This window comes from Bos javanicus, chromosome 7, assembly GCF_032452875.1.
Source record: "Bos javanicus breed banteng chromosome 7, ARS-OSU_banteng_1.0, whole genome shotgun sequence".
In the NCBI taxonomy this organism is placed as follows: domain Eukaryota; kingdom Metazoa; phylum Chordata; class Mammalia; order Artiodactyla; family Bovidae; genus Bos; species Bos javanicus.
In genome coordinates, this window is record NC_083874.1 from 52,640,021 (window position 1) to 52,657,771 (window position 17,751).

At 45.5% G+C, this 17,751-nt stretch overlaps 1 long non-coding RNA gene across 1 annotated transcript in view; it reads left to right on the forward strand.

The window, feature by feature from the left end:
* Nucleotides 1-17,751, forward strand: part of LOC133251408 (uncharacterized) — a 56,288-nt gene that overhangs the window by 28,345 nt on the left and 10,192 nt on the right. The window contains exon 2 of the long non-coding RNA XR_009737599.1: nucleotides 13,997-14,154. This is a non-coding gene — a long non-coding RNA (uncharacterized LOC133251408). The remainder of the gene's footprint in view (nucleotides 1-13,996; nucleotides 14,155-17,751) is intronic.

Here is a 17,751-nt window from a genome sequence, read left to right on the forward strand (position 1 = left end):
ACGTGTAGGCCCTAATAGCCATTTAACTTTATTTGAGAGGTTTTGGAAATCCCTTGAGAGTTTTTTTCAGATTTTGGAACCCACCGAGGGTAAAATAGAAAATGTTTTCAATTACTGAAGTTGTTCCTCCATTTTCTAAAAAAGATTCCATTCCACTCATTTGGAAAAAGTAAAATTACAACAGAATGAAATAACCAAGGAGGCAGTAATCAGGTTAAGTGGTGGGTCTGCCCCAGTTTCCGCGTGGGCTGCAGTGATATGTATTGCCCTGTAATTTGAAAAGTGCCTGTTGGCTTTCCAGGAACGCAGTGTCCTCTGTTACCCCAGGAGACTGTCCAGACTAGGGCTGGCTCTTGACACAGAATAAGCTTTGGGGTTGTTGTCAGGTCCTTCCTCCCCGACGATGACCTATTTGCCTATGATCTTGGAATTTCCATGATGCCAGAAATGTCTAACACTAGCACCTCCCCTTTGAATGAAGGTCTTTGGCAGTGATTATTTTTGGTTGCCCAGCATGTCCCTCTCACCTCCTACCCTATTCATCTATTTCCCTATTCCCCTTCTGAACTGGCCACAGGTGTAGGTGTGAAGCAAGTGTAGGCCAAATATTAGATTTCATTTTCCTGGACACATGATTGATCCAGATGGAAATAATACACATGATGCTAGGAGAGAGTCCCTGTCCCTAGATCTAAACTGTCCCTGGGGCTGCTAAGCTGGGAGGATGGAAGTCTGAGTTGCTGGCAGCCATCATTCTTGCACACGGAAAGAACCTGGTGTGGAACGAGACCAGGCTGAGGCTATAGAGTCGAGATATGGAGAGAGAATCATGGAAGGAGGGAACCAAAGAAGTAAGAGGGAGACTTAGAAAGCTGGGGGTGGGAATAACCTTTCTGTTAGGTTATTAGAGAGAGAGAGATTGACTGATTCACCTTGAAGCTGAAGCTTTGGTTCCTGTAACGCTCCCTTAGAGTCTGTAAGCTGCCTCACTATCTTCCCAGCTATACAAGTAAATAAATCATCTTTCTGCTTCAGATGTTTTGAATTTGGATGTGTCCTGAATAATGTATTATTGTATCTCTGGGAAACTTTTCTTAAATTGTGAATGTTATCCAGAGAGATGACACATTAAACCAGTAATGTAGGTTAGGTTTTTAGATGAGCTGTGACTAGTACTTGGAACAGATAACTTTTGACCAGAAAGATAACGTAAGGGTATTGCTAGAAAAAGAAAGGTAGTGCTAGAAAAGGGCAGAACCCTTGTACATTGCTGGGGGGGAGGAGGGGGCAGATAATGTAAAATGGTGCAGCCACAGTGGAAAAATTTGACACGTCCTCAAAAAACTGAACATATGTTACCTCATGAGCCAGCAGTTCTACTCCTATATATCTACTGAAGAGAACTGAAAACATAAGTCTTGCACAAAAACGCGTGCATGACTGTTCATAGTAGCATTATTCATAATAGCCAAAAAGGAGAAACAAACCAATTTCTATTGTGATGAATGGATAAAAAAAAAATAGTATATCCATACAATGAAATACTATTCAGCAATAAAAAGGAATGAAGTACTGATACATGCTACAACATGGCTGAACTCTGAAAGTATTATGCTAAGTTAAAGGAGCTTGTCACTAAGGGCCACATGTTACGTGATTCCATTTATATGAAATGTCTGAAACGGGCAAATCTATAGAGACAGAAAGTGGATTAATGGTTGCCAGAGGCCAGAGTACAATGTCTTGTATACTCTAAAAGGATGAATTACATCAATTTAAAAAAAAAGATTATTACCTCAGTTATTCTCATCCTTGAATCATACCATCCAGAGTTCATTTTGTGGTTTAGCTCTGATTCTCCCCAGACATCCCTCCTCCAGCTCCCCATCCCACCCTGAATCCTATGCAATATTTAGAACCCTTGGGACACTGCCTGATGTGAACAGGAGCTGGAGCTGACTCTCCTTTCAGGGAAGCTGGACTCTTCTCCTTGCTCAGTTATTTTGCAGGGGTGCAAAACCAGTCTTATCAACTCAGAGGAGGTAGGCAGCAGTGGACTGAAACTGATTCACAATTTGGCTTAAATTTACTTGTCAAAGGAAGAAATATTCAATTTCATGCATACTCCCAATTCCCTTCACTGGGAGCAGATTTCCAGAAGGCAATTATGTAGAACAAAATGTAATGGGTAACAGGGGGTGCCTTGTGAATTATTCATAAACCGATAATGATTTTAACCCATTTTTAATGTGACTGGCGATTGGTGTTAGCTTCTGGAAAGTTCCCAAAGTAAGCAACAGAGGCTTCCTTTAGCTCCGCTTATATAGCCATAAACCTCCTACCTTTCCCCAAACCACCTAAATAATTAAAATCAAAAGAGGCCTGGGATCGCTTTTCCTCCTTAAGTCTTCAGAGCAAAGGGAAATGCTGCCTTACAGACTTCGTCTCACTCACCCATCACTCCTTCTTAGAGACTTCTCAGGGAGGTTGGGTACCACATCATGCCTAGCAGATGGGCTGGCTCTGGGAAGGCACACCATACTAATTTGTTTGTGATTGTTTGAATGAATGAATGAATGGTGGAAAGAATGAGGTATTTGTAGTAAAGAAGACTTGGGCTAAGTGGTTTTACTACTTACCAGCTGTATGATTTGAACAAGTTTCTTGCTCTGTTTGTTTTTTTTTTTTTTTAATCTGTAAAATGATGCCTGCTTTACTAGATTTTTGGAAGAATTTGAGAGCATAATATGTGCTCAATAAGCAATAGCTGTTACTGTAGCTAGTCTTTATAGTAGCAGCAGTAGAACTTCCTTAAATCTGGTAAACAACGAGAGAGTCAACCAAAGCTTTGTGAAGCCAAAGATTCCCAAGTCCGGCTGTGTAGCAGAATCACCTAGGGATGTTTTTAAAAATATAAATTTCCAAATTCTACCTCTGGAGATTCTGATTCACTGATAATGGGGTTGGGGGATATATTTTTTAGTTTTGTTTTGAAATTAAGCTAAAATTTATCTGTGAAATACACAGATCTTCAGAGTATAATTGGATGGGTTTTGGCAAATGTGTAGATAGAGAACATTTCCATGGTCCTGTGTGTGTGTTAGTCACTCAATCGTGTCCGACTCTTTGAGACCCCACGAACTGTAGCCCGCCAGGCTTCTCTGTCCATGGAATTCTCCAGGCAAGAATACTGGAGTGGATTGTCATTCCCTTTCCCAGAGGATCTTCCCAACCCAGGGATTGAACCCTGGTCTTCTGCATTGCAGGCAGATTCTTTTATCACTTGAGCTACAGGGAAGTCCTTCCATGGTCCTAGAAAGTTAAATCAATCCCCACACTGCATAGATTCCGGTGTTCTGATTTCTATTACCAAAGGTGAGTTTTGCCTATTCTTGAATATCAACAGAATCATACAGTATTCACTTTTTTGTATCCAGTTTCTTTTACTTTTCAGTATTTTCCAGATCCATTCATGCTGTTGCATGGATCACATCAACAGTTCATTACTTTTTGCTGCTGAGTAGTATCTACCATGGGGCTTCCCCGATGGTTCAGCAGTACAGAATCCACCTCAATGCAGGAGACACAGGAGATGTTGGTTTGATCTCTGGGTCAAGAAGATCCCCTGGAGGAGGAAATGGCAACCCATTCTAGTATTCTTGCCTGGGAAATCCCATGGACAGGGGAGCCTGGCAGGCTACAGTCCACAGGGTAGCAAAGTGTTGGACACAACCGAGCAGGCGTGCATGCATGAGTATCCACCATATGGCAGTGCCTTGATTTGTTTCTCTCTTCACCTACTGAGGCGACTTTTAGGGTTGTTTTTGTCTATTATGTATAAAGCTGCTATAAATATGTTTTTGTCATGAGTAAACACCTAGGAGGATAATTGTTATGTAACAGCATTGAACTTCATTTTTACTTTATTTTTAAAAAATCCTTCAAGTGATTCTGATGATCAGCCACATTTGAGAACCCCTAAGGTGGCAAAGGCAATGGCATCCCACTCCAGTACTCTTGCCTGGCAAATCCCATGGACGGAGGAGCCTGGTGGGCTGCAGTCCATGGGGTCGCACAGAGTTGGACACGACTGAAGCGACTTAGCAGAAGCAGCAGCAGCAAGGTGGCAAAAAGATCAGCCTGGGTGATTTGGCTGATGATCTGCTCAGCTTTTGTTTCTCTGTGCAGGTGTCAGAGACAACTCCTCTCACCAGGGAAGCATCTTGTATTCCGCATCTTGGCTGCCTAGCTCTCCTCTCCCACACTTGCCAATTTCTTACCAGAGAAGAGAGTTCCCAGCCAAGGATCCCCTTGACTATGTCATCCAGTGTTCCAGGAAGCACTGAGGGTGTGAAGGAAGTCAGATGAGGCTGCCAACCCACCAAACACTTGCTCTAACCTTGGGATCGCTTGATCAGGATGAAAGGCCAACCCTTAAGCCCCTTGGGAGTGGGAGAGTTAGCCCCTTCCCTCTGGGCCACAGCAATCCCACCGCCTGACACAGGGGCAGGCCTGGGGGCTGTTTGGCACTGAGGCCTTCAGTAAACCACGTGGAACTCCAAGAGAAGTGCAGAGGCCAGGGCCCAGTATACTCTCAGACTCAGGAAGTTAGAGTTAAGAGTTGGGTGCTATAAACCATGATAGGAGAAGAGAAGCTGTCAAAACAACAGCAATTTTGTTTCAAGGATCATGCTGACTGTTGGCTCAGGAATAATATATTTTCTCTTTCTGAAATTGCTTTTCCTTTGTGGGATTATTAGAATTTCACGATAGGGATGAAGATATCAGGAACCAAAGTGATGCTCTAATCCAGTGTTTCTGAAGGGTGTTCCATGTGTTTGGTACTCAGGATGGTTTCAGGGATTTTACAGGTGAGTGTGATTAAAAATAAATATTTGTTTTAGCACATAGTCAAAAAAATAAAACTGGCACCATAAACATGTGGTTTCATGGATGTATTGCTTAGCGTGGAGCCAAGTTATTATTCAGAAATAAAGAGATTAAGTATATAATAGGACGGGAGATACACAGGTGTGACAAAAAGTATGAAGGTGGAGATGAGTATCTATGATTTAGAAAACTCTCAAGCCATGCTTATGACAGATGAACAAAGCAAGATCCTGAGATGCCGATGACCTGCTCACCATCAGACTTCCTCAGAGCTAGGACAGATCACCCAAGTTGCCTGCTTTCTGCCCATTCCACTAACCTGCTCTTCCCTCTTGTAAGGAGGGAAAGTGATCTCAAGGCCATGTCTCTAGCCCCTGGATTCAAAGTCAGATGCATTTCCAGAAACCTCCTTCAGTCTTCTCAGGCCACAAAGTCTGGAGGGGTCCATAATAAAACTAGACTCTAGGAAACTGAGCTGATGAGAAGGAAGCAGCCTTCTACAGAATGAGCACCAGGATCTTGGTAACTCCTCATATGAACTCTCCAGGGGGGAGTACAGGAGAAAAGTGGCATGGGCAGCTGGTTTCCCCATCCCTGCCCCTCATCCTTCCAGAAGATTAAAAATAGCCTCTAAGTCAAGGCACTTGAGCACGAGGGCCCTTTGTGGGCAGTCTACCTCTGCACAGATTTTTTGAGGTCACAGGGAAGGCTCTGATTATTCATAGAAACAGCTTCAGGCAGCTGGAAACATGTAAGGCACATCTTCCCAGATGACTGTCATCTTTGAATCTTCACAAATCCAAAAGAGAGCTGCAGAGGAGGCAAGTCGGCCAGCATTTACTGAGCCCCATGGCACTGAGGGTGAAAAGTGCAGGCCCTGGAAACTCAGGCATGGATTTGAACTTTTTCAGCTGGCAGTCTTACTGATAGTGCGAGAGAGGATCTGTTACTGCGTTGGTCGACTGGACTCGTGCTGGGGTCCTAGCCCAGACCAAGACCCTTTGTCCCGTCCAGGAGGTTCTTTTTCTGATCAGATACGTGTAGCTGATAATGAAACTGATGCTGAGACTGGAGCAGCTCTAGCTTTATTCAGCAGCCAAAGAATGGAAAAGCAGGAACGTAGCTCACAAATCAACTTCCACCCCATTTCTGGTCGAGCCACCAAATATGGGAGGGTCAAGGTAAAAGGGAGGGAATTAAAAAGAGTGGGGAATATTCATGAGTTATCTGAGAACAGGAGTGTGGTTTGGATCCAGAAGGCAGCTCTCCTTTTCAGCCCTCTACGGGCTTTTCAGTTGTTGTCATGGCAATTGTCGACTGTTGTGGTACTGACAGATATGTCATTTAGCATGCTAATGTATTAAAATGAGAATATAGAGGCTCAAGGTCTACTGAAAGTCAAGTCTTCTGCCATCTTGGGCTTAGTTGGTTCTAACCAGTTGTTTTTTTCCTCTTTGTAGCTTCCTCCTGAACCTTAGATAAGAGGAAGGGGGGGTATGATTCTGGGGCAATAACCCTGGTAACAAAGCCATGTTACTGTTTCTCTTCCCTGAATGCAATCTTGTGTCCCTTGCTAAGGCGACCCCAATTTCTGCAGTCTGGGAGCCACTGGTCCTTCCTCTGTGTCCCCCTCTGGGTGTTGAGTAGCGTGTGACCTGCTAGCCCATCCCTGAAGTCTCAGGCATCCAAGCACATGACCCCATCTAACCTCTGTCACCTTAAAAAGACGCACACCATGAGAGTTGTGAGTTAAGTTTTATCTGGGACAAAATGAGGATTGCAGCCTGGGAGATGCACCTCAGATAGCTCTGAGAAACTGCTCCACAGCTGCAGTCCTCATTTTGTCCCCAAATAAAATTTAACTCACAACTCTCATGGTGTGCATCTTTTTTAAGATGTCACCTCAAAGAAGGCCTAGTGGAATATACAGTATGTAAATTTTCCCAGTCAGCCTTACAAGAGCTCAGCACTGAGGAGGACAGGCCTTATCCTAGGGTCAAATCAGAGTCTGCAGGTGAACTCCTCTGCCCCCACCTCCTGTCCTTGCTCTGGTCCTTGGGGATGAGAGCCCTAAGCATTTGAGAGTGGATAAGTTAAACCAGTAACTGTAGTTCCAAAGCTTCTCCTGTCCTAGGTAGGCTCAGCATGGAGATTTTTTAGTTGAACAAATTACCTTAGTGTGTTCTTAGGATATCCAGGGTTGGCTTGGGAACCTGATTTGAGTGGAAGCAGATAGCTGAATGCCTCTGCAGTAGAAAGTAATAAGGAAATTGCAGGTGCCTACTGTGAGCTCAGTGTGCGATGTGAGGTCAGGAGGGAGGGGAACCAGATAAGACCCTCAGACTGAGCTCTAAGGATAGAAGATGATGAGAATCAAACCACAGGTTGCTCTTATTCTGAGCAGTGGGGTGTTTGGTCTCTGTTACCCTCTGACCTTCAGTAATACTTGCTGTCCCTGCCAGTGTTGATAGTGACTTACTCTCATGCATGAAGTGTGTGGGACTCCACATGAGGGTGACACAGGTGAGGCGGGCAGAGAAGCCCCCAGATCAGAGGGTTGCCTTAAGAGCTGGGACTGAACTGGGGCACAACCCACAAAGCTTCCTCTGTGAAACAGAGATGAGGCCATTAGAATATGAAATGGGGTGGGGTGAGGTGAGGGTGAGGGAGTGGAGCGGGGCACACACTGTGGTGGGTCTCACTTTGTAAGAGTGGTTTAGAAGACCCTGGAATGGTCTGCCTTCCCCCAACCACAGAGCACTAAACTGGAACTTAGGAGTCCCCTTGTCATACTCTGATCCCATCCTTGGCTTTCTCTGGTTAGACCAGGCCTGGGAACCTCTCACCTGGGGCAATGAGTCTCTGCTCTTGGTGTTTTGGTCTTGAAACGGAAGAGTGCTTGAGGTCAGGCTGTCTTCCATGACTGAGGCTGTGAAAAGTAAAACTCATAGGTATGTCAGCAGCCACACTTCCTGACTTGTGGGAAAAGCCACAGCAATGAGAAGGAAAGATGCTGATGTCCTGAGAGGACACAGAGTGAGAATGGAGTCCTGGTAACTGCCAGGCCTCAGATCTGCAGCTGTGTCACTACCTAAAGAACCCCTCTCCCTGAGGTTGGTCTTTGCCACTTCCATCCAGAAGTGCCCACTGGACACCAAATACCATCTGCCCACCCCCTCCTCTGGAGGGCCCCTCCCTCCACAAGTTGGGAGCTTAGATGAGGACAAAGGGAAACGTCCAGCCTAGGATTGGAGCCCCTTAGCTCCTGCATCACAGCTCCTGCTTCCACAAATTTTGTTTATTTGTTTGCTTTATCATCCCTCTCCCCTGGGAAAAATGTAAAGTTCCATTCTGTCTTGTTTAATATGGTAACCCTATTGCTTAGAATGTAGTAGGTGTTCATGGCTCATTGAATGAATGAATGAAGAAATCAGACTTGAAATCAAGCCACTGTAAACCCATACAAGATCACGATTGCAGCAGAAAGATCTTGGTGCCAGACAATTCAGTTGAAATTTGTGTCCAAGCTCTCTGAGCATCGACTGAGTGCATATGCTGGGGGCCAGGCTGGGTAATACAATCAGTGCTTCATAGACCACAGATAAAGAGCCAGAGGCCAAGTATGAAAAATGGGCTCTTGGGAGGAGGAGTCCTTTAATGCAGATTACAAAGGTTTCCACCGGGACAAGGGAACTGAAAGGCAGCTGTAATTAGAAAGCATAGGCATTCAAAGCTGCCTGGAGGTCAGAGGGGCTGGGCTAGCAGGCTGGGGAGCTGGACAGGAAATGGACACGGAGGCACTGCAGTTCTGGGCTGACATAATTGGACAGAGATCAGCAGCCAGTTGCCATGGTAGCAGCCAATCTGAGGGGCTGCTTCTGTGCTTGGAGTCAAGGTTTCTAAAGAAGGGGCTAAAAAAGCTGCCTTTGTTCCCACTCTGAGCGAGTTGCCGTCAAGATCCCTGTGGGGGTGATGTGACTTGGGGCCTGAGCCAACAAGTGCTGAGTGCTGGGGCCAGGATGGGGCCACGTGAGGACCCAAGGGGGTTGGCTGGGGCCGGTGGAACTCACTGTGATCATTTCCTGGAGCTGTTGGTACCTCCCAGTATAGAGTAGTGGCCACGACTTGGGTTTCAGCATCCGAAAGGGCAGTGGTCAGATGACAATTTGGCCTTTTAGCAGCAGTATGACTCCAGGAACAAGGGAGCCTCAGTTTCCTTACATGTAAAGAGAGACTATAGCACCTTTTCTCCAGGGCAGTTGTGAGGCTTGAGAGAAGAGATGTATTCACACATTCAACGAGTGGTAGATACTATTGTCATCCTTTTGACACGTGACACAAACTGCTGCTCAGCAGCTTCTCCAAAGGCCATTTAGCTTCTGGGGAGTAAAAGCGAGGTTTTGCTTCTTTAGGGATACCAAATAGGCAGCCAACAAAGCCTCAAAAACTCCAGGAGGTGACCAGTTAGACCAACAAAGTGGTGTTAAAAAAGAAAACGTTTTTAAAGCAGTCTTGAGAGCCGTGAGCCCTCACAGAGCCCTTGTCCTTTGTTCTTCTGGCCAATATGTGGGCCTGGATGGGATACAAAGATGAGGCCATCCCTCCCTTCTCCTTCCCCTGCAGAAGAGAGAACACACAGAGGAGGAGGCTCTGAGGGGAGGTGGGGGTAAGGGGCAGAGGAGGTGATTTGCTTAGAGACCAGGACAGACCAGAGGCAGAACCAGGGCACGACTGTGGTCCAACCCCATCGCCACCCCCGGCCCCGCCTTCTGGCCCTCCTTAGAAGACATGCTGGGAGACGCAGACATCCCTGTTTGGACTCTGGCACAGTCCTCTGTTGCTATGGCAACTCAGTGGGCTCTCTGGTGGGTGGAGGAAGGCAGCCGCTGTGTGGTAATCAGCACTGGAGACAGCAGCTCTGCCCTTTCCCTGAGGCAGTCGAGGCGTTTCTGAGTGATGGGGAGCCGTTCCCTCTGCCTTCTCCGGAAGCCGCCGGAGGCCCCCAAGACTTCAGGGCTGTCACTCCTGGCTCCCATCTACACCTGTCTCACAGGGAGGAACCAGGCTCCCGTGTGGAGAGAGAGCTCCCTGGGGACCCCACCCTTGGAGTGTGTCCATAGACCACACATTCTCCTGGAAATTTCCTCCTCATTTTCCTGGTTGATCTGTCCATCCATGTTTGTTCATTCATTCAATAAATACATATTTTGTGCCTACTGTGCCAGGGGAAGGGGGCAAAAGAGTGAACAAGACATAGCACCTGCCCTCAGGGAGCTCACAGTTTTCTGGGGGGAAGACAGTAACAAATGAGTACAGAGAGGCTTGGAAGGTGGTAAACGGGCAAGATGATACAGAGCAGTTGGAGGGGGTCAGCTGAGCTAGAGTGGGTGGTCAGGGAAGGTCTTTCTAAGCAGAAATTGTCAAGCTGAGAAAGATACATGGAGTTGTCACAGGGTATGAGGAATGTTCCAGGGTTTTAGAGGAGGAGAAAGGAAGTGAGTTGTGAGAGCAGCGGGGGATGGAGTTTGAGAGGCAGCCTTTCCCCAGAGCCTGGATTGTACTCTGAAGGCAACAGGAAGCTCTGATGGGTTTTAAGTAAGAGAGGGAAGTGATCTGACTTAGATTTTCAAATGGCTTTGCTAGCCTGCTAGACAATGGAATGCAGGAAGGCAAGAGCAGAAGCCAGGGGTCCAGCAAGGATTGGCTGCAGTGGCCTCAGTGCATGGGGCTGGCCTGGGGGAGGGGTATGTATAGAGAAGCCCCAACAGGGCTTGCTGGGGGTTTGGTGGGGGTGGGGAGAGGAGATAAGGGAAAGGTGAACTCACGGATGGACTCCCAGGTATCTGCCTTGAACTCCTGGCTGGGTGCAGCTGCCATCTGTGAAGGGGTGGATAGCAGAGGGCAAAGAGGGGGAAGGTTGTACTGAATCTCTGCCTTGTGGCCTGAAAGAAGAGCATTTAAGTTGCCCAAGTACCTCTTTTAGCATTCTTCATGAAACCCCTGAGAACTAGTACATTTCGCAAGTAAGATCTTTAAGAAGTTAAACTGAAGGAAGCTTTTCTACAACTAATAGGAAAGAAAGTAATATTTAAAAAGCCAGCTGCTAGTTGATCCCTGGGTTGGGAAGTTCCCCTGGAGGAGGGCATGGCAACCCACTCCAGTATTCTTGCCTGGAGAGTCCCCATGGACAGAGGAGCTCGGCAGGCTACAGTCCATGGGGTCACAAAGAGTCAGACACAACTGAGTGACTAAGCACAGCACAGCACATGTCCCAGGGTGGTGGCAGAACTCAGGGCAGTAACAGCTCTTCTGAGCGGTAAAGGCCTCAATGCATCATTTCCCAGCATGAGAGATGGTGTCATGATGGATGCCCAGATGCACATCCAGGGACTGTGCTAAGCGTTTCAAATACATTTTGGTGCAATCCCTGTCACATACTAAGAAACTGGAGCTGAGAGAGGCTGAGTACCGTGCCGAGGGCCAAATAGGCAGAGGTAGCAGAGCCTGGATGTGAGCAGATAGGGCCTGTCAAGCACTCCACAAGACCAGGAGAGGTCAACTATGCGGCTGAATAAGAAAGCAGTAGGAGTTGAGAAGCTGTTCTCAACAGCTGGATGGTGAAATTGAAAGAAATCTGGGGACATGGCAGAGGGCCTTCGGAGAGAGGAGGTGACCTGGCAAGTTGGCATGAGGCCAGGGCCTGAGAAGTTCAGTCAGCAGCTCCCCCAGGGAACAGTGGTCAAGGAGTTGTTCAGAAGAGTGGTGCCTGGTGGTATTTGTTGTAATGTTTTCTGTTTGACATTGTGTTGTGACCCTTCTCCTTTACCCACAAACTGCAGAAGAACTTGGTATTTGGGAAAACTAAAGAAGGAATAGCAGCAGTGATGAGCATGGAGAGAGGTATGAGAGCCGAGAGGCCAGGAGCAGATTCAGGAACAGGACAGGGACAGGAAGTAACCAGGGACACATAAGCAACCCTGGAACCCATAGAGATCCTGAGAAGGGAGGTGTCTTTGCCACAGGATGTGAAATGGGTAAAGCAGCCATTTTTATTGGTTATTGAAGGAAGAGATAATGTCTGAAGGCTAGAAGACTTGGGGAAATCAGGATGCTCATGATTTTATTACATCACAAGCTGAGGAGCAGAGCATCTCCAGAGAGATGCTCACGGCATGCAAACTTCCATCTGGGTCAGTACAATCAGCCACTGGCAGTTTGCTCACAGAGTCTGGTGATTGCAGCCTCTTGAAAGCAGTGTTAGTTGTATAGTTGTTCAGTCATGTCCAACTCTTTGTGACGCTATGGACTGCAACATGCCAGGCTCCTCTGTCCATGGAACTCTCCAAGCAAGAATATGGGAGTAGATTGTCATTTCCTTCTCCAGGAAATCTTCCTGACCCAGGGGTCAAACCTGCTTCTCCTGCATTGGCAAGCAGAATCTTTACCACTGAGCCACCAGGGAAGCCCCAAAGTCAGTGTTACAGCACATACCAATTTTTGCTCTCAATTGCCCTGTCTGAAGCCCTCCTCTCCCTCTCCCTTCATATTGGTTTATTCAACCAGGTAATGGGAAGGAAGAGGAGCAGAGCCTGGTGGAGGAAAAGGTGAGGAAGGGATTGTTCTTCTGACAAATCCTTTATGCTCCCCATTCTCTGCCCCCAATCCCTGATGACAGTGAAAATGGTGCTTTATTTTTTAGAGTTTGTATTAGTCTATGAATTTGCTTGCCTCTTTTTGCTTGTGAACATTATATCAGTTTTAGGCCACACAATCTCCAAGAGTATGAACACAGCAGTCCTGTATAACCATGTCACTGCCTAGTGGAGATCCCTGAACTTTCTTTTTGGAGGGTAATTTGGGAGTGTCTCCTAAAATTTTAAATGTGTATATATATGCTTTACTTCAAAAATTCCTCTTCTCTGTTTTAGAGAATTTGTCTTTACCTGTGCATAGTTTTCACATACAGCATTGGGTGTAATAACAAAAACTCAGAAACAGCCTAAATGTTCATTCAGAGGAAAACCCATCCATAAAGTACAGTACACCCATTCAGTGGAATCAGAATGTGGTGATTACAGAGAACAATGTAGATCTGCGTACCTGGAAAGGGAAATAGGCCGAAACAAAAATGTCAAATGAGAAAAGCAGGTTGTAGAGTACCGAGAATACATCCCCTATAGGAAAACAGCAAAAACAACTTCCCCATAAAACAAAAGACACAAAATACCAAACTGGCTACTGTGGGTACTTCTGAGTAGAGAGTGGATATTGTTTAACATTTTTTTCTAGCAAAAAATATATTCATGTTGTTGCAATCCAGAGAAGGTCACCCCCAAATGTACCTCTATGGTATATTGATTCTTTTGAATTAAAATTACTTTAGAAGCAGTCTGTGCAAGAGGGGCTTCCATGATAGCTTAGTTGGTAAAGAATCCACCCGCAATGCAGGAGACCCTGGTTCAATTCCTGGGTCAGGAAGATCTGCTAGAGAACGGATAGGCTACCCACTCTAGTATTCTTGGGCTTCCCTTGTGGCTCAGCTGGTAAAGAATTTGCCTGCAATGCAGGAGACCTGGGTTTGATCCCTGGGTTGGGAAGATCCCCTGGAGAAGGAAAAGGCTACCCACTCCAGTATTCTGGCCTGGAGAATTCCATGGACTGTATAGTTCATGGGGTTGCCAAGAGTCAGACACAACTGAGCGACTTTCATTTTCAGTGCAAGAGGGACACCCTAACTTTCCTGTTTTGTCTCCCTGGAAGCAGGAAATCCATCTCACGTGAAAGGTGCCCTCCCTGCATCTGGAGGTAGAAGGACACCCTTATCACCAAAGATAGAAGGTCAGGCTAAGAAGCCTGTATATACAAACCGTGTTACTCCTTTACTGCCCCAAGTCCAAACTGGCTCTTTAGATTCTTCACTAACTGATCACCCCAAACCTACTTTCTTTGTCCTGTCAGTTCCTTGCACATTATTGTTTGTCTAAAACCTATAAAAGCTGCCTGCTTTGGCCACTTCTCAGGTCCCAATTCTATGGGACCTCCATGTGCATGAATTGAAATTTGTTTCTTCTTCTCCCGTAATCTCTCTTGTGAATTTTATTTTTAGTCCAGCCACAAGAATTCAAGAGGGGTAGAAGGAGAAATTTCCCGCTCCCCAGTGGTATAGTTCCTGTATAATTGAAAATGATGAAGATCTCTAAAAATAAACAAGTGTCCCTGAGTAACGTGAAGAGGAGGGCTGGAGCAGGAACGTGACTGCTTTAGGTAATGACTCAATTTCTCCCAGTGCTCCTCAGAATACTCTTTCATTGATCCAGGAATCTTCTGGAGGTTGTGACAGAGCACCTCTTCAGGCAGGTCATTTCTTAGTTTACTGTCCAAGTTTTTGGGATAATAAAATACTCATTTATTATTATTTTGCATTGTAGTTGGTTTATATAACAGGATTGATGTTTTCAAAGCATAGCTGAGAATGCTTCCCATTGTTGCCTGCCCAGGAAGCACACTGAACACCCAGCCATTCCAGTCCCTTGGTGGAGTGAGTCAGGACCTACATTAATATACATGAACAAGACGTATACCCTGCTGTGCATCAAATGGAGCCTATACTGTTGTAATGTCTCAGTTTAAGTACCATAAACCATCTTCCCTTGCAGGAGTGTGTGTGTATACACTCACACACGCACACTTCCACACACTCTCACAAGTAAGTACTCTTTCCATCAGGTACCAAGGACAACAGGAAGCTGTTAAAGGGTTTTGAGCAAAGGAGTGACCCAGTCAGATGTATGTTATTAAAAGATCTCAGCTTGCAGTGCAGAAAATGGAAGGGGTTACAGAGAGGCCAGCGTGGGTGAGGGGAGAAAAGGTAGGAGGGGAGAAGAGGTGGGAGGGGAGGTCCCGCTGAGGCCCAGGCTGGAAGTGTTGTGGGGATGATGCGTGAGCGTGGTGAGATAACAAACGAGCTGTCATTTGTCAACGCCTTACGCAGGGACTCACCTTGACCACCATGTCAGCCCTTTGCAGCTCCACCCCACGCTCTCCTCTGGGTAGAGATGACAGGTTCTCTTGAATAGCCAAGGAGAGGGGAGGAAGGTTGTGCGAGTTGCCTCAGCTCTTGCAGTGAGGAGGAAATGTGAGTCATGCTAGAGCCCGAGTGGCTCTGGATTGCAAACCTCTAATGTGTCACTGATGAAGGGGCTTGTGGAATTGATACACAGGTGAAGGTAGAGTGAGACAGAATTTGACACAGAGGGGCAGGATCATCCCCCCTTTTCCTTACATTTATTTCGGTTCAACTCAGCTCTCTTCTTCAGAAGACAAGCTCTAATGGAGCCGCAGAGCGAGAGACATTTGAGACCCCAGCCTAAATAAGAGGGAGGATCCTGGGGCTTAGCCCTTCACCTCTTTGAATCTCAGCATCTATAAAATGGTGATGATCATCCCTCTTGTGGAATTTAATATGAACAAATTGCTAAATGTTCTCTGGTAACACAGAAAGCCACAGTCTCATAAAGTGGTGATGGTTCAGGCTGTGCTCCTAGTACCTCTCTGATGAGTGACGAGGAGGGCGAGTGGGTGGGGCTCTAGACTACTCCCTTCCCTGTTTCAGGGAGGGCAGCCCCACTCCAAAATATTGGAATGTCGAGACTTCGCTGGCTGGTGGTAGTTAAGGCTGGTTAAGTGGTTAAGACTTCTTGTTTTCAGGGGGCACAGGTTTGACCCCTGGCTGGGGAACTAAGATTTTACATGCCGTGAGGTGCAGTCAAAAAAAAAAAAAGATTAAAAAAATTGGAACATTGAGTAAGATTTCATCTTCACAAAGAGTTCTGATGCTAAAACAGCTTCAAAACCTCTATTAAGAGCTTTCCTCACTGGGTAATTCAGGTGTGTGACCTGAACCCGGGGACGGCAAGCAAGTCAACAGCCATGTCTGAATCCTGTGCCTGAGGCAGACATCACTAATCAATCACAGGACCTTTCCTGCTGAACCTTAATAAAGCCTTAGGATTATTTATAACATAACACTTCTAGCAGCCAGTTTCACAGTGGGCATATGAGACGAAATCAATTTTCCACTCTTTGACTTCATTGTAGTTAGACCTTGAGTGTTTAGTTGAGTTGAGGGTACCAGATGCTCTAAAACTTCATTTGGATAAAGAAGTTTAAAACTTCTTTGAAATCTTTGGTTTTGTCTTAGTCAGTTTAGACTGCTATATAGCTGCTTAGTCAAACTGAACAAGAGGCCATAGGCTGGGTGGCTTAAACAACAAAGATTTCTCAGTTCTGGAGGCTGTAAGTCTGAGACCAGAGTTCCAGCATGATTTGGTTCTGGTGAGGGCTCTCGTCTTGGCTTATAGATGGTGCCTTCTTGCTGTCTTCTCATACAGCAGAGAATAATACCTTTCAGGATTCTTCCTATGAGGGCACTGATCCCATCATGAGGGCTCCACTCACGGGACCTCATTACTTCCCAGAGCCCCCATCTCATTGGGGATTAGAGCTTCAACATATGAATTTGGAGGACAGAAACATTCAGTCTGTAGCAGCTTTTGGACTTTGTTTTACCACAATGTATATTAGGAAATAAGGTCAGTTACTTTTGGTCAGTTACAGACTGCCCTTCATCCTAATATGCTGACCTCTCCTCTCATTTTACATGTGCAAATCATACTCATCCTTTAAATCCTAATTCAAATGCCACCTAGTTACCGCCTCCATGAAGCTGAATATTCTTCTCTGATTTTACCACAGCATTCTTTCTGCTTAGTTCATGGTGTTTCATTCCTTAATTTTTTTTCTATAAATGCTGACATTCCCATCTAGACAGAGAGTGCTACCTTCATTCACATTTGTATTGCTCCAGAGTAGCCCAGTAACCTAGTAAATATTTGCTGAAAGGACATATCAATGTAAAAAAATCTGAATACTACCTAAAGGGCTATTTCATTTTGTTAAACTACAAACTGAAGTGTCCTTGGGTTCTGTTGGTGAACTGAAAGAAGTTGCTAAAATGTAAATTCCAGGAAGACAAGTGATCTTTGTTTTGTTCATTCTTCACTGATGTCTAGAACAGTACTGGCATACAGTAGACCCTCAATATATTTTAGTTAAATGAGTAAAAGAATAAATGAATGAATAAAACATGGTTTGAGACAATACTGTAGCCTGACATTGACTTCTCTTGTGTTTATCTCACATGAGGTAAGGTGTTAGATGATTAACAAGGTCTAGCCGCTTTTGAGACCAGCTGGACAATTGCCTGGTTATTTGTACAGAAACTTGCACATTTCACATTTTTGTAGGTAAGAGTTGGAGGGCCACGCCTGTCTTCTGAGATGGACCACATTTGGCCTATGAAATGTTTCTCTCTCTAGATAAACTTGCCTTCACTTAAAAAAAAAAAACTTGTGGGAGGGAGAGGTTATTGACATGTGACTTCCATCTCTAACTGGAAGTTATTATTCTTGCCTTGTGGAAATCTGAGTAGATGTGGTCCTTTTAAAGAATGAAAATATTCTGTATTTTTTCAATTTATATTTGTTATCAAAATAGCTCTTAAAAATTCTGTTACTTACCCTATGTTTGGCAAATGAAGATTTCCATCTTCCAGGGTCATCCTTTCAAGAGAGCAATTGTTGGATTTTCGGTTTCTCTTTTGCTCTATGAAATTGATAGTTCGCTCTCAAGCAAGATTGATAGTTTGCTGGTTTGCTTTACTGCTCGTTTTGCACATACTGTTGGAGAAATCCATGTTCAGACTGATGTGGCAGCATTCCCAGTGTCCAGGCAAAATATTGATCAGAGAGATGTAATCCATTGTGTGGCACATTGTAGGTGCTTGAATAAACATCAAATCTT